Source organism: Mytilus trossulus, unplaced genomic scaffold (genome assembly GCF_036588685.1).
Source record: "Mytilus trossulus isolate FHL-02 unplaced genomic scaffold, PNRI_Mtr1.1.1.hap1 h1tg000158l__unscaffolded, whole genome shotgun sequence".
In the NCBI taxonomy this organism is placed as follows: domain Eukaryota; kingdom Metazoa; phylum Mollusca; class Bivalvia; order Mytilida; family Mytilidae; genus Mytilus; species Mytilus trossulus.
This window is the reverse complement of record NW_026963304.1, coordinates 2,441,749-2,456,437: the sequence shown is the minus strand read 5'-3', so window position 1 is coordinate 2,456,437 and position 14,689 is coordinate 2,441,749. Positions and strand designations below refer to the sequence as shown.

The 14,689-nt window shown below is 33.1% G+C and overlaps 1 long non-coding RNA gene across 1 annotated transcript in view; it reads right to left on the bottom strand.

Annotated features, from left to right (window-relative positions):
* LOC134700532 (uncharacterized) overlaps positions 1–13,265 on the bottom strand; it is a 29,410-nt gene extending 16,145 nt beyond the window's left edge. Inside the window, exon 1 of the long non-coding RNA XR_010103921.1 lies at positions 13,190–13,265. This is a non-coding gene — a long non-coding RNA (uncharacterized LOC134700532). The remainder of the gene's footprint in view (positions 1–13,189) is intronic.
* Between the last annotated feature and the right edge of the window lie 1,424 nt (positions 13,266–14,689).

Genomic DNA, 14,689 nt, shown 5'->3' with positions numbered 1-14,689 from the left:
GCTGGGCACAGTACTTTTTCAAAATAAAACTTCTAGAAATGAGGGGATACAGGCGGACACAAGTGGACACAACGTTATTTCCATATAAAACTTATAAAATCTGCTGGCTACAGGTGGACACAGCTGGACACAGTGCTATTTCAATATAAAACTTCTAGAAATGAGGGGACACAGGCGGACACAAGTGGACACAACGTATTTCTATATAAAACTTTTTGAAATAAGGGGATAAAAGCGGACACAGCTGGACACAGTACTATTCCTATATAAAACTTCTTGATCAATGCATTTGAATGGGAGCATATAGTTGGACCCCCCCCCCCCCCCCCCCCGCCCCTTTTTACTCTGGGTTGGGACCCCCCCTTTTTTTAAATGGCTGGATCCGCCCCTGTGTTATCCAGTGTGTAGCAAAATATAGTCGATCTCTTAGACAGTGTTATTAGATGTGTCAATACATGATGTGTCACTGCTTTTATAGATTGTGTATATACATATATCATCTTTTGTGTATTTACCTTATACTTTGATCTAATACTAATAATTTGTGTGTAATTATGTTGTAACGTTTGCTTATATTCATTAATTGTATGTTCATTGAATCTCATGTATGAGGAATTAAAGATATGAAGGAATGAATATTAGGTCAATGTCAGAAAAATATAAGCTTTTTGTATGAGGCTGATAAACTGGCTCTGCCGAGCCCTTTCCCAGTTTTGCGCCGAGTACAAACAAAGTTTATATTTTATGACATTGACCTAATATTGTTTTATACTGCAACTTAAATTAATAAATTGATAGTTTTTTTAAATGGTAACACAAATGTCAAACTTATTTTCATCCCTTAATTGAGGGGTCCTTATCCCGAAATCCCGGACTTAAAAACACGACATCCCGAGGTCCCGAATTAAAATAAATTTAAATCCCTACTTTCCGAAATTCAAAAAAGAATTCCCGGATCCCGAAAGGGTCAATCCCGAAATACCGAGCTTAAATACACCCGATTCCAGACAAAAGAACATATTCTAATTCAGTTTATGCTCTTTAGCTTTGGAAATTATAAATCATTAAGCATTTATATGAAACCGGTACCGTACATGCTGGTGTATTTCAGATACATGTTTTGTTGTAATTATTTTTGTATTTTATCGGTTAAGAAGGAGATGCGAGTTGTATCTAACAGCAACAATTCTCTTTAAGTTCAGTCAAAGTTAAAAATTCAGTATATGGCTTGACCACATGCTATTTTGAATTTTGAAGATGAAAATCCTTCAATTTAGTGTTAAACAAACAACTCATTGTCATTAATATTAGTTTAGTATTTACAACCGTTATTGGTGGGGACTGGTGATATATTAAATAGTGGTTTCTTGTGGCACATTTCACTATGAGTAGACCTTTCACTTCCTCCTTTGTTAGGAAAGGCATGACAATGAAATACAACTTGGTCTCATTAATAAATAAAAAGAAACAATAAGCTTTCCCTGTTTGTTAAAACGGCAAATGAATTTCCACTTGTATTTTTTTTCCATCTGATTAGTTAAGCCTTTTTCAACTGATTTTTATAGTTCGTTCTTATGTTGTACTGTTATACCACTGTCCCAGGTTAGGGGAGGGTTGGAATCCCGCTAACATGTTTAATCCCGCCACATTATTTATGTATGTGCCTGTCCCAAGTCAGGAGCCTGTAATTCAGTGGTTGTCATTTGTTTATGTGCTACATATTTGTTTTTTGTTCATTTTTTTACTTAAATAAGGCCGTTAGTTTTCTCGTTTGAATTGATTTACATTGTCTTATCGGGGCATTTTATAGCTGACTGTGCGGTATGGGCTTTGCTCATTGTTGAAGGCCGTACGGTGATATATAGTTGTTAATGTTTGTGTCATTTTGGTCTTTTGTGGATAGTTGTCTCATTGGCAATCATACCACATCTTCTTTTTATTATTACCACTTAAGATAATTGAATATATTCAGGTATATCAAGATTTTTTTCTATGCATACAAAAACTGCAGTTGAATTTTCCTCGTGACTTTTTTCCGTTTACCATCAGGACACACCAGCACAATGACAGGACCAACCAGTACAGAATCAGGACATTTCTAAATTGAGAAAATGCACAATTTTAATATAGATTGTGCAGGTTTTTCACCAAACATTTTTGTCGTGTGGTTTTGGGTAAAGAAAGCGGTCTCCAGGGGCATTTTTATTTTATTTTTTGTGTTCAACATTTTCAAGAAGTGAGCACTTTTGTGTTACTTTTACTGAAACAGTTTACAAGGTCACATTTTTAAATTGGTGGCCCATAAACCCATAAGAAACAAACTTAAAAAAAATCTCTACTGTTCCTTCCATTTCTTATGCGAGAAAACGTAAAAAATCATCACTATCGTCTTTTTTTTTTTACATATTCACCAGAACCAGTCAGGACCTATGATCACCAGTACAGAAAGTTTTCTTGCAGGGCAACCTTACCCACCGTGATGTAGACATTTTTCGTATCGTACTGCACGCACGGAGTGTGTTACGAAAATGATTACAAAAACTTTAATTTTGATAATTAGATAAATCAGTACCCACATACGATGAATGACAGAAACTGAATGGAAAACGCAGATAAATTCATTTTTCAAAAGGAGTACATGTAGGTCCGGTGAGGACCGATTTGGACTCAAATTTCAGGTTCATCTGACGAAAGATTTCGACCACTTTTTAAACACTTAAGTGTCTATTTTATTTAAACCGATTAGTTTATGTGAAAGATTTAAAGATGGTTTAAGAAATTATTGCCAGAGGCACCGTGAGGTGACACTTCCAGGTATTCAAGCGATTTCCTGTCGGGCTTCAAACTCTTATAATATATGTTATTACACGTAATGCAGGTTTACCTTACGCACCGCCTGCTGAGCAGTGTACGCACGGACGGTATTTTGGGACTTTATTTAAAAAAAAATATCGTTTATAATATACATCATGTGTACATTGATATACTACCAATTGTTTATGAAATATATTTTTCGTGCAAAGAATGATATTTCATTCCAACCAAAGATTTGAGGAATAAGCAATTTATTGAGATATATTTTTCCATCGGTAAAATTTGAAAAATGTAACTGTGTACTACTTGTCAATAATAATGGATATTTCAAAACATTTAAATATTGATTCACAAAAATGAACGCACTTGTCGATCGTTGGTATGGAAAGATAGAAAGATTCGGAACTAAAGATAGTCACATTTAAAGTATTTATTTTGCACAAAAAAAAAGACAAAAACTGCCAGAACAGATCTGATTTAAATCCAGCGTCCGTATATATGTGCACAATGGTACTTCAGTTAAGATTTGATCGGAACGGACGGATTTTTCTACATGTTCTACAATTTGGTACAACGATTGAATATTGTTAAATGCATACATGTATATGACCTATAGATCGAACTTGCTTTGCTTCGTCGAAAATACGAATATAAAAAAATCATACAGGAGATTTCAAATTAGCACAATTAATATGTTGGAAACTGAAACCGTAATTCTGCTGTAGTGCACGTCGATCGTATCTGTAACATGAAGGCATATGGTAACTATACTACCTTACTTAGTTCAACAGTAGATAACAACCCTTTCTTTGTGCATTATACACTCAGGAACATACATCTTACTATTTTGCATGGATTGGTATAAAATGTTACTTTTTCAACTGTAGTCCTTAACCAAAAGCGTTTTCTTCTCCATCTGACAGGCTTAATTTTGGATCAAGTGATCATCGAAGTACGGATGCTAGTATTTATAATTCGGCTAGTCTGGATGACTTTGTGCGATACCCGCGTTCCGTATTCATTACTAGTATACGGTTTAAACATACATGTATAATTTAAATTTCAGATCCTTCAGTTTGCATATAAATAGGATATTTAAATTTCGTATGGCTTTATAGTACAACCCGCGAAACATTTTATTTGATGTCACCAATGGTAAACATGTAAAATGAAACAATAACTTACCATATACCAATATAAACTTTTGTTGCATGTTTAATATACAAACAGAAATCGACCCTAAAAAAGTAACAATACAAGCTTATAGTATTTTGAAGCATTCAAATATAATGAAACGTACGATAATTTTTACGAATACAAAGAAAAAGCAAGTCTGCCCAAAAATGATTGATATTCAGTCAAAGAAACATGTATAGTGTGTTCATTGTAAACGTAAACCAGAATGCGTATAGATGTCTCTACGTATAACAGTCACAAATCACTTCTACGATTATAAATCAGCGATTTACCATTCATGCAATAATATTTTGTCGAAGGTGATCGAGATGTCCTTACAGTGGCGGATCCAGGGGGAGGGTTCTGGGGGTTGGAACCCCTTTTTTTGAAAGATCAATGCATTTGAGTGGGGACATATAGTTGGAACCCCACTTTGTCCTGGGTTGGGACCCCACCCCCCACCCCTTTTTTCAAATGGCTGGATCCGCCACTGCCTTATTAGGTAATTCAAATTCTCGGACACTTAATTTATTTCCAGAACACGTTATAGTTAATATCTGAGCCATATAATACATGTATTATACTATATGGGACTATAATACTTTAGTATAATCAGAGACATATATACACATGTGTATATATGTCTCTGGTATAATAGTCCCTGATTATATTCTCTGTTGATATGCATCCTTCTTTTATTATTAAAAGTCTTGGGTTTTTTTTAAACACTTTACACCGTATATCGGCACTGCCGATAATCTTTCAAAAAGCAAATTTAAGTTTCAACCTTTAAAACGTATATGTCACATAATTTGACCACATGACAAGAAATTATACAATAAACATTGGTCACGCACGACAGATTCCGATGTAAAACACGTGCCGTTACAATAGCCAGTTTACGCGCATCAGCGTACACAGTTTTGTCGAATAGGCCAGTTGCATGATTGGAGGAAAGTTACCGAAAACCACGCCTACCTTTAAACTAATACCCAATCAAATGCCTTTACAGAGATTTTGTTGCGTATTCAATATTTGAAAAAGTTTAGACTCTTAATTCAAACTTAGAAGTATAGAAGTATAGAATATTCCCGTAATGCAATTTTTCAATAAATTTAAAATATTATTTCACGTACCTAGTGAGGAAAAAATACAAATTATAAAAAATTGCAAATTACAAATATTTCGAAAAATTCTAACTATACAAATCCTTGATTATGCCAGAGACATAATGTATTATATGTCTCTGATTATGCTAATAACAGAATAGAAACTTAGTGGATATCATATATGAAAAAATGTTTTTGATAATTGTGTGATCTGCGGTATGAGTATGTTCAATATTATAGAGTCATTATAATGCACAGTTAGAGATAAATGGGTGTCAATATTTATCAAACGGAAACCCAAAGACCAGTTTCAACAAGAATGCTTATCTGTTATTACATAATAGCATAAAATTTAATGTTGTTGTATTTTCAAAAAGAATTAATAATTTGAAAACTACTTTTCATAATGACATATATTACCTTACTAAATTCATTTATATAATATGCAAAATGAATATAGATGTGGTAGTCAGTCGCCACTTGCCGATTGAATCTGGAAGGTGGCAGGATTTAAAGAGAGAAAACATAATCTGCCGTCTCTGTGACACAAACAACATTGGTGACGAGTACCATTACAAATATGAATTGTAGAACATTTTAACTATAGAAAGATTTTTTTTTACGGAACTACTGTTAGTCAAACCCTAATATTTTTAAAGTTGATCAACAGTTAAACTCATCAAATAATTCCTTTAAACTATAAATTACACGAAGAAAGCCTACGAGTAAATTACAAGTGAATATATCATAAAGATTATATTTAATCCTGATCATGATTCGTCCTTGGAAATGGAAAACTCTGGATTCTCTTTGATATTTACCTGAGAGATCATAACAGAAAAATCTAACAAGACTTTCAAAAGTTTGTGAAAAATGAATAGAAATAAAAGATGTTTGTGTAGACGAGTAACAACATTGCATTAGCATGATTAGGAAATTTGACCAAATCAATGAACTAAATTTAAAAAAAATAAGTGCACATCTTTCTAGTGGCGAAAACCACACATATCGAGTTACGTCGACGAAAGAGAATAAGTACATTAATAATAATTATGATGTCAATTTCATGAAATTATAGGGTTTTAATTAGAAAATAATCTTAAACATGATTCGTGATTCCCCATGTATATATAGATTAAAAAAGAATTATGATTTTTATTCTTAAATTAAATTCTGAAATACAAAAGCATGGCTCTGATACTTGACAGTTCAGCGAACACTATTACATGAAATACATGATGCTATTGACTGAACACAAATGTGAGAGATTCAAATTGTAAAATCAGCCGCTGGACGGTAGAATTTCTATCAATCATTCAAAGATATTAAAAGACTTTTGAGTGTAAAAGTATGATATAAATACTTTTAATGTGTTGAAATAATTTATCAAATGGAATGCTTGTTAAACTGTTCCAGTCATTGTTACTATAGTGACTGTCAGTCCATTGCGATATTACACAGCTCTTTTACAAATTCTGAAGAAGAAAAAAAGAAAAAAGAAAAAATAATATTCCCATGGGAAAAAATTTAGTTCCCATGGGAAGAAAAAATGTCCCATGGGAAGAAACTATCTACCAATGTTCCCATGGGATATTAAAGTTCTGATGGGAACTTTAAAATTCCCATGAGAACTTTTACTTTTCCCATTGGAACTTTTCCTTTCCCATGGGAACTTTAACTTTTCCCATGTGAGATGTACTTTTAATCAGCTGTGGTGACAATAGTGACAATGGTGACATGTTGGGACATATGGGGAAATTTAACATTTTTGATTATCTATCACTTGGGCAAAAAATATTTTTGATATCTTGTAAACCGACAAAGTCAGATTTGCCAATCCTGGAATGGCAAATTTGTCCCGCACAGGGTTTAATAAATAAACATAGGCATGCAAGGGCGGTTATGTACTTTATTATACAAATAACGCATACCGGTGCCAACTTTTCAAAATGCCCATGGGGGTTTTGCGTGCAAGATGGCTGTCATAGTCCTAAAAAACCTTCAAGGGGGTATTCAAATACATTTTAATTTTCATACTCTCATAAGCCTAAAGTCATTGTAAAATTAATTGTGTTGTCTAAAATGTGCACACAATTGCTCTTTCAAAATTTGAATTTGAGAGCCTCCATGGGGGAAATCCCCCGCAAATAGTGACAGTTGACATTTTTCCCAATCTCGTTGTTGTGTATACTGAAAAGTGCTATAATTCTATACGCATGGAATTCATGCTACTATTTTCTTTTGTTTACTCTATATGTGCATGTTTGCACAAATAACTTTGAATTCAATTGTTACCTTTAGTATAAAAACAGTATAAAGGAAGGAAGAGATGAGTAACTTCGGGAATGCAAATGCAAAAACCAATTTTCTGTGTATACTATATAAGTATAATACTATTAGTCCTAAGTATACTGATTTGTATCACTACAATATAAAAGTTATTACGGTGCGGTTGAATTTCCTGTCATTTATTCATCATCCAGACACGAACTTGTTTCAGAAAAAATATATCTCGGCCAGTGTACATTAACCTCAGTTTCAGGTATAGAGATGTGCTCTTTTTCTGTGACATGTGCTTTTGACCATCCACAAGAACTAACTGGCTATTTTTCGTGTTCTTGTATTTCTAAAGGTTTTTTTTATAAATAATTTGGAACCAAATCGAAGGCCTGACTAACGAGTTCTGTCCCCTATTTGTTTTAAGTTTGTAATAGATTCAGATTAAGTATGCTGATAAGATATGTGCGCATAAAAAGTGCACACAAATCTCAGTGTGTAATTTTAAATTCTCAATGTGTGTTTTCAGTTTATCTATTCTCAGTGTGTCTTTTTGTAATGTCAGTGTGTAATTTTCAATTCTCAGTGTGTAATTTTCAATTCTCAGTGTGTAATTTTCAATTCTCAGTGTGTAATTTTCAATTCTCAGTGTTAGTTTTTCATTTTTGTAATCTCAGTGCGTCTTTATGAAATCTCAGTGTGTATTTTTTTAATTCTCAGTTTGTGCTTTGAAGTTTTTAAATCTCAGTGTGCTTTGTTGTAATTCTCAGTGTGTAAATTTTTCAAAAAATGGTTTAAACATAGTTTTGACGAGAACGGCTTGCCATAATTTTGTTGTGCTTGCTCACAGTTACTTGAGAAAATTGTAAGGATTCCATGGCCCCAAATAAGAATAGTCTGGGATCCCGGCCTATTCTGAGTTCGCATTGCAATGACAATTGGAGACAGGAACCTAGGCTACAGATGAAAAGCGAGTTCTGCCCCCTAGTTATTTAAGCTTGTAATAGATTCAGATTAAATATACTAATTAGATATGGGCGCATAAAATGTGCGCACAAATCTCATTGTGTAATTTTCAATTCTCAATGTGTGTTTTTCAGTTTATTTCATCTCAGTGTGTCTTTTTGAAATCTTAGTGTGTAATTTTCAATTCTCAGTGTGTAATTTTCAATTCTCAGTGTGTGTTTTTAGGTTTTTTGTAATCTCAGAAAGACAGTTCGTCTTTATGAAATCTCATTGTGTAATATCTAATTCTCAGTGTGTTTTTTTAGGTTTTTTAATCTCATTGTGGTTTTTTTTTAATTCTCAGTATGTAAATTTAAAAAAAAATGGTTTAAAAATAGTTTTGACGAGAACGGCTTGCCATTCTTTTACAGCACATTTCACGTTATCATACAAAGACTGAATCGCAGACAGGAACTTTCCATTTATGCCCGTTCCTTGCAACTTCGTTTCTCTCTGAATCCGTTCTGTTAATCACACAGTACATTGCGAGCCATGAATTAAAACGAGTATTGAGAACATGGCAATATATTTTACTAGGGACAGATATTAATGTAATTACCCGGTAATTTAAAGGAATCGTTCTATTTTCAGATCCAGGTTTAAAAACTGGATTGATTATGCTTTTAGTCCATTTATCTGGTACCTTTCCCAGTTCGAAACAATCGTTACAGATTATATACAAAAATGACAATGGCTGCTGTGTTTTTTATTAACTACTGCAGGCATCTCATCAAATCCTGAAGCTTTTCGTAGTCAAAGTTCGCGCATTCGACTGCACCATAGTGATCTCACCGTGTGGTGAGTTCATTCATCGTCGAAACGTCACGTTGGTTATAATCGATGTCACTATTATTTCAGGATGTACCCCTCTGACGAGCCCAAAATTTCTAGATTTTTTTTTTTTTCTAAACCTGATTTTTGGGTTAATATGACTGTAAAAAAAATATTGGTGAAGAAAAAATTATATGGTGGTGCGCTTCTTTTTTTGCTACGGCCTCTGAAAGTACCCAATTTTTTAGATTTTTCCATTTTTAATCAGTTTTTACCCATTTTTGGGCAATTATCATGAAAAAAAATCAGTTCCACAATTAAACTTTTTTTCAAACTCTCAATAAAGATGAAGGGGACCAATCTGAATAAATTTAACTCACAAAAACTATAGGTAGGTGTTAATACAAGACAGTTTTATCAGATTTTGATGCTTTTTCGTGTCAAATTTACCATATTGACAATTTTGTATTTTTTTATTTTTCTCTCTTTAAAGAACAAAATGCATATTTTTCAACTCTCTTGTTATAAATGATTGAAAAAAATACATATCTATGAAATTTGAAAAGACAATTAAAGGTATATGGAATGGGTAGGTTTCTGGTAAATTATTTTTTTCTGTACCGCTCACCCATTTTTCTCAAAATTTCACTAAAAAAGATTGACTTGATTAGTAATAAAATTTGAAAATTTCATTACTCAAAAACTATTTATAAGATAGACAATTCTTTCACAGAGTTAAGTTTGATTATGATAATTTTCAAATTCATTGCTATTTTCTTCTTATATCACATGTTTTGGAAATAATTCTAGAACGAGATTTCAATGAGACTGAACGAGAATGAAATGTCAGAAGAATACATCCTTAAGCTGGCATTTGGTTAAATTCCATGTTTGAACTTCATTTCTAAGTAAATTATACATGAAAAAAATCGTCAAAAGTAGTATTTTATCCTGAAACTTGCATTTGAAGAACTAGGGAGAGGTGTTTGAGAAAACAGGCCACTGGAAACGTCTACTATTGCTTGCAGGAAACAGATTATGGTTCGGTTCCTTCCGTGCAATATATCATTTGGTACTAACAACTCTCAAAAAAGAAATTTTGGTACTTGAACTTGCCGGGATCGTTTTTCTCCGCTCGAAACCGCCACCCAATGTGAAGCATAGCCGACATCCAGCATGTGGGTGTTCTAGACGCTGTAATTGTACTAAGGTAGAAAAATAATGAAAAGTAATATGTATTTGAAATTCAATTTGTTTTAGATTCGTTTAGTCTATTTTACAAATTATATAAACGTAAATCCAAGGAGTTTGTTTTGAAAGGTGACAAAAAGAGGAAGTAACTCAAATTGTTGTAAACAACTTTCGTACATACACTAGGCCGTTATATTATTTTTCTCGTTTGTATTGTTATGAATTGTCATTTCTGGGCCTTTTATAGCTGACTATGCGGTATGGGCTTTACTCATTGTTAAAGACCGTACGGTAACCTAATTTATGTGTCATTTGGTCTCTTGTGGAGAATTGTCTCATTGGCAATCCAACAAATGGAGGTGTTTAACGACCTTGGCTGGGTTATTGCCCTCGCACGGTCGGATATGGCAATCCGCATACCACATATTCTTTTTATATTTGAAATACACAAATTATTTACAACCTATAAAAGCTAAGGTAATTAGTGTGTTTGACACCAAAGCTGTCAAGAGAAGCCATACAATTAATGGGTCAGTTAATTTGACAGCACACACAGCTAGTTAAACGGCCCTTCCTGGTCATTGTAGCTAGAATTACGAATTTGAAAGGAACATTACTTAAGAAATCAGTCTGATGGCTTAGGAATCATAATGAAAACGGATCATTTTCGGAATTCCTGGGTTATTTAACGGACTAGCGAGTATCACAGGTAACCCTGAGAATTGTGAAACACCCACAGGATACAGGTCAGTTGACAGAAATGCAGCCGCCTGACAATTTCTTTAATATAGCGAAAAAAAAGGAGGAAATAAAATATTTTTAGTAGTTTGAAATAGTGTTATACTAAAATATTTTATATCATTTAGTGTTATACTACATATACTGCTATAAATATTTTATTTCCCCATTTTTTCGCTTTAATTATGAACATTAACGCCAGGCGAGTGTGAAACGTCTCATACGCATAGATATCTGATAATTATCTAGGTATATAATACATATTCTTACTTTGAAATAGTTGCATTGCCATTTGATTTTATTATCAATAGTCATGAGGACCAATTTAAAAGTTGGCTCTACACCTTCAAGTGGTTTCCCTGTACCCTGGATTAATAGATTGTACGTGCCCATGCGCATTTCGTATTTTAAGTTTATTACAATAAAAGTTGCAAGAATTTGGCCAACGCAAGTTTGTCCCTTTTCATACTTCATATAAGGGTATAATATAGTATTATATTGACGATTAATTCACTCAATATCTTGATTATATCCAGGAATGATTTAAAATTTAAATATTAGTATAGTCATTGGTGTTCTATATGGATGTGTCCGGTGCCTAAACAATGCAAAAAGAGATTTGCAGTATAATTTATTTATTTAAGAAAATTGAATCTCATTGAATTTTCAATTGTGTCATTTGTCATGTGGTCATTTATATTAAATCAAGCATATATGTTAAACTGAATTACTGTATTCAGTATTTGTAATTTATCGTTGTGTCCATGTGTCCGGACACAAAATGCATGTCAACTATATTTTGCACCGAAACCTTGCCACTAATGCTTATTTTGGACTTTAAATAATTGTATGGTTTGTTTGATATTATCACAATTATATAATACAAATGCACAAGATCACAAATAAATTGCCGAAATCCTACACCACAAAATCCTCAGTGAGCCAACAGTACTACATTACTTTGCTTTCAAGTCGAGTTATCTACCTTACAATATATAACGTAAGCCATATTGTTTTCAACAAGGAATTTGCATAAAAAAAAGACATAAAAATTGATTTTCTGAAGATTCCGCGTACTTTTATTAATTATGAACACCATAAACCTTAATCATTGTATGCTGTAACACTAATTGAAGCAAAAAAACACCTAAAACACCATTAAAATTTCTTTTCTCAGGATATATCATCTTGTTTTCGGGATGTTACGTTTTTCTCGTTTTTCTCGTATTTCGCGGGAAATCGTGGTACCCAAAAATCAGGATCAAGTTGGTTTAAATTTTAATATCTAACATAAAAATAACACAACCTAAACCGAAACACAAATAGTATTGTTACATTTGTAATTAATCACTTACTAACCAAGCCTAGCATTAAGAGAGTTAATGTCCAACATAACAATAACTATACAGTATTATATGTCACTTGGTTTCAAGGTAATTGTAGCCAGTGCCATTGATACTCTGTACAATTTGTGAACTGTCTCTGTACAGACCGTCACGTGAAAGGCCCTATTGGGTAGTCAAACATACCCTTACCTTGAAAACAAATACAAGCACTGTTAAACTCAAGGTTCTGTTTGAATTGTGACTGTTAAAGTTGAGTTTGCAAGTCCAAATACCCCCCCCCCCCTTTTTGAGAATTCCTGGCTACAGGCCTGAGTCAAAGATATACAAGAGGCAGATTTGGGAGGAGGGCATGGGGTCCATCCTCCCCCCTTTTTGTGGGAAAAACTTGGTTAGTTAGGGAATCACTGGAGCATGACTGGAAGTCGGCCCCTCTTATGCAGTCAGTGACAGTGGATTCACCACTGCTTGTAAAGTAAAACTATGACTATTTAGTATTACATGTGTATATTCAAGGATTTGTATAGTCTACTATACAAGTCCTTGGTATATTTTTACTGTTGTTTGGGTCAGAGACATATATACATGTATATATTATATGTCTCTGTTTGGGCGAACGGTCCCTATACCAACTAGGACCACCACTGCACCAGCTGGGACCAGAATTCCAACTTGCACTTCTTATTCTAACACATCTCTGTGTGTATACACAACATATTTGATATATCTTTTTGAGTATGTTTGACAAAAAACGTCTATTCTTACCATTTCTTTCACAATCGTTTCAGGAAACAAACTTTGACAGGCGGCGGGAAACTATCTACTATGCATAATATACAACTCGTTTCAGGACTTGTTTCCGGAAAATTTTCTGATAGGATTTTTTTCAGTTTAAAGTTTTGCTGTCTAGAGAACAACAATCGCAGATTCCTATATAGCGTAAAGGTCTGTTTCCGCTCGTCGGTAGTAGATAGATTCCGTTTTTTGAAATAAAGCCGACCCCTCGTTAATGAAGAATCTTTTTTAGAAGGAAATGGAATAGAATCCGATACTTCAGTAAAACATATAGATAAAGATCAAGTAATACCCAAAGTAACTTTTGCTCAATCTCTTTTATTGGAGGAATTTCCAAGGTCTTGTGCCTTATGTTTAGAGTTGTTAAATACTGATGAACAAATTTGTGAATTCTGTGATCAATCTTATCACATAAAATGTATGGGAAAAGAAAATAAAATATGTCTAGGATGTGAAGCAACACATAGTCAAAATTCTGAAAATTTGCATTTGAATATTGAAACTTCAGTAAAGAAGGTTAATTCACCTCGTCCAACTTTAGTCTGTGTAGACAAAAACATTACTGATAAATCTAAAGAAAATCAAGATAAGGATAATGAAAATAGTGTGTTGAAACAGAAAGAATTGCGTCAATTAGAACTAAAATTGAAGAAAAAAGAAGAAAGTCTGAAATTAAAAGAGTTGTCAGTGAATGAAAAACTTAAAGAGAAAACCAAGCTTCTTGATTATCTTCACCAAATTGAAGCCCGAAATTTAGAGTTAGAACAAACCATAAAAACAATGAATAGGAAAATTATTATATTGGAAGAAAATCAAAATAACTCTTCCCTGCGTAATGAAAAATCAGAATCTGGAAATTTAAATAGTCATAGGGATAATAGTGAAGATTTACTGGTACAAGTAAGGAATAAAGTCACAAAATTTATTGTGGACAAGATTGAAAATGAATTGGATAAATTATCTGACAATATTACTGAAAGCAATGATAAATTAAAGGATACACAAAATCATGTTTATCAACAAAATGTGAAAGATAACTCAGAAAATCAATATTCTCAACATAATTGGGATTACCAAAATTATTATCATCAATATCCATATTATTATGATCATCACAACTCATATTATATAAATAATTATGGAACTGTAAATGAGAGTCATAGTGATTCAGAAAGTAGATGTGATTATGAAAATCAATGGTTTCAAGATACGTCTCCGGACAATACTCAAACTGTTACTCATTCGAATCTTATTGATGTATTAGCGTCAGACAACCAAGTAAGGACAAATTGTGATTCACAAAGTAATCAACCTAGGGACTATTTGGGACAAAATTTATATTTCCAAAGTAATAACATTGCCAAAACTTTACATGGAAATAATTTTTTATGGAAAACAAGCCTCAGTGTCCAACCGACATAATGGAACAATTAAATCATGAAAGTAGAGAGGATGATAAAAAGAAAGAAC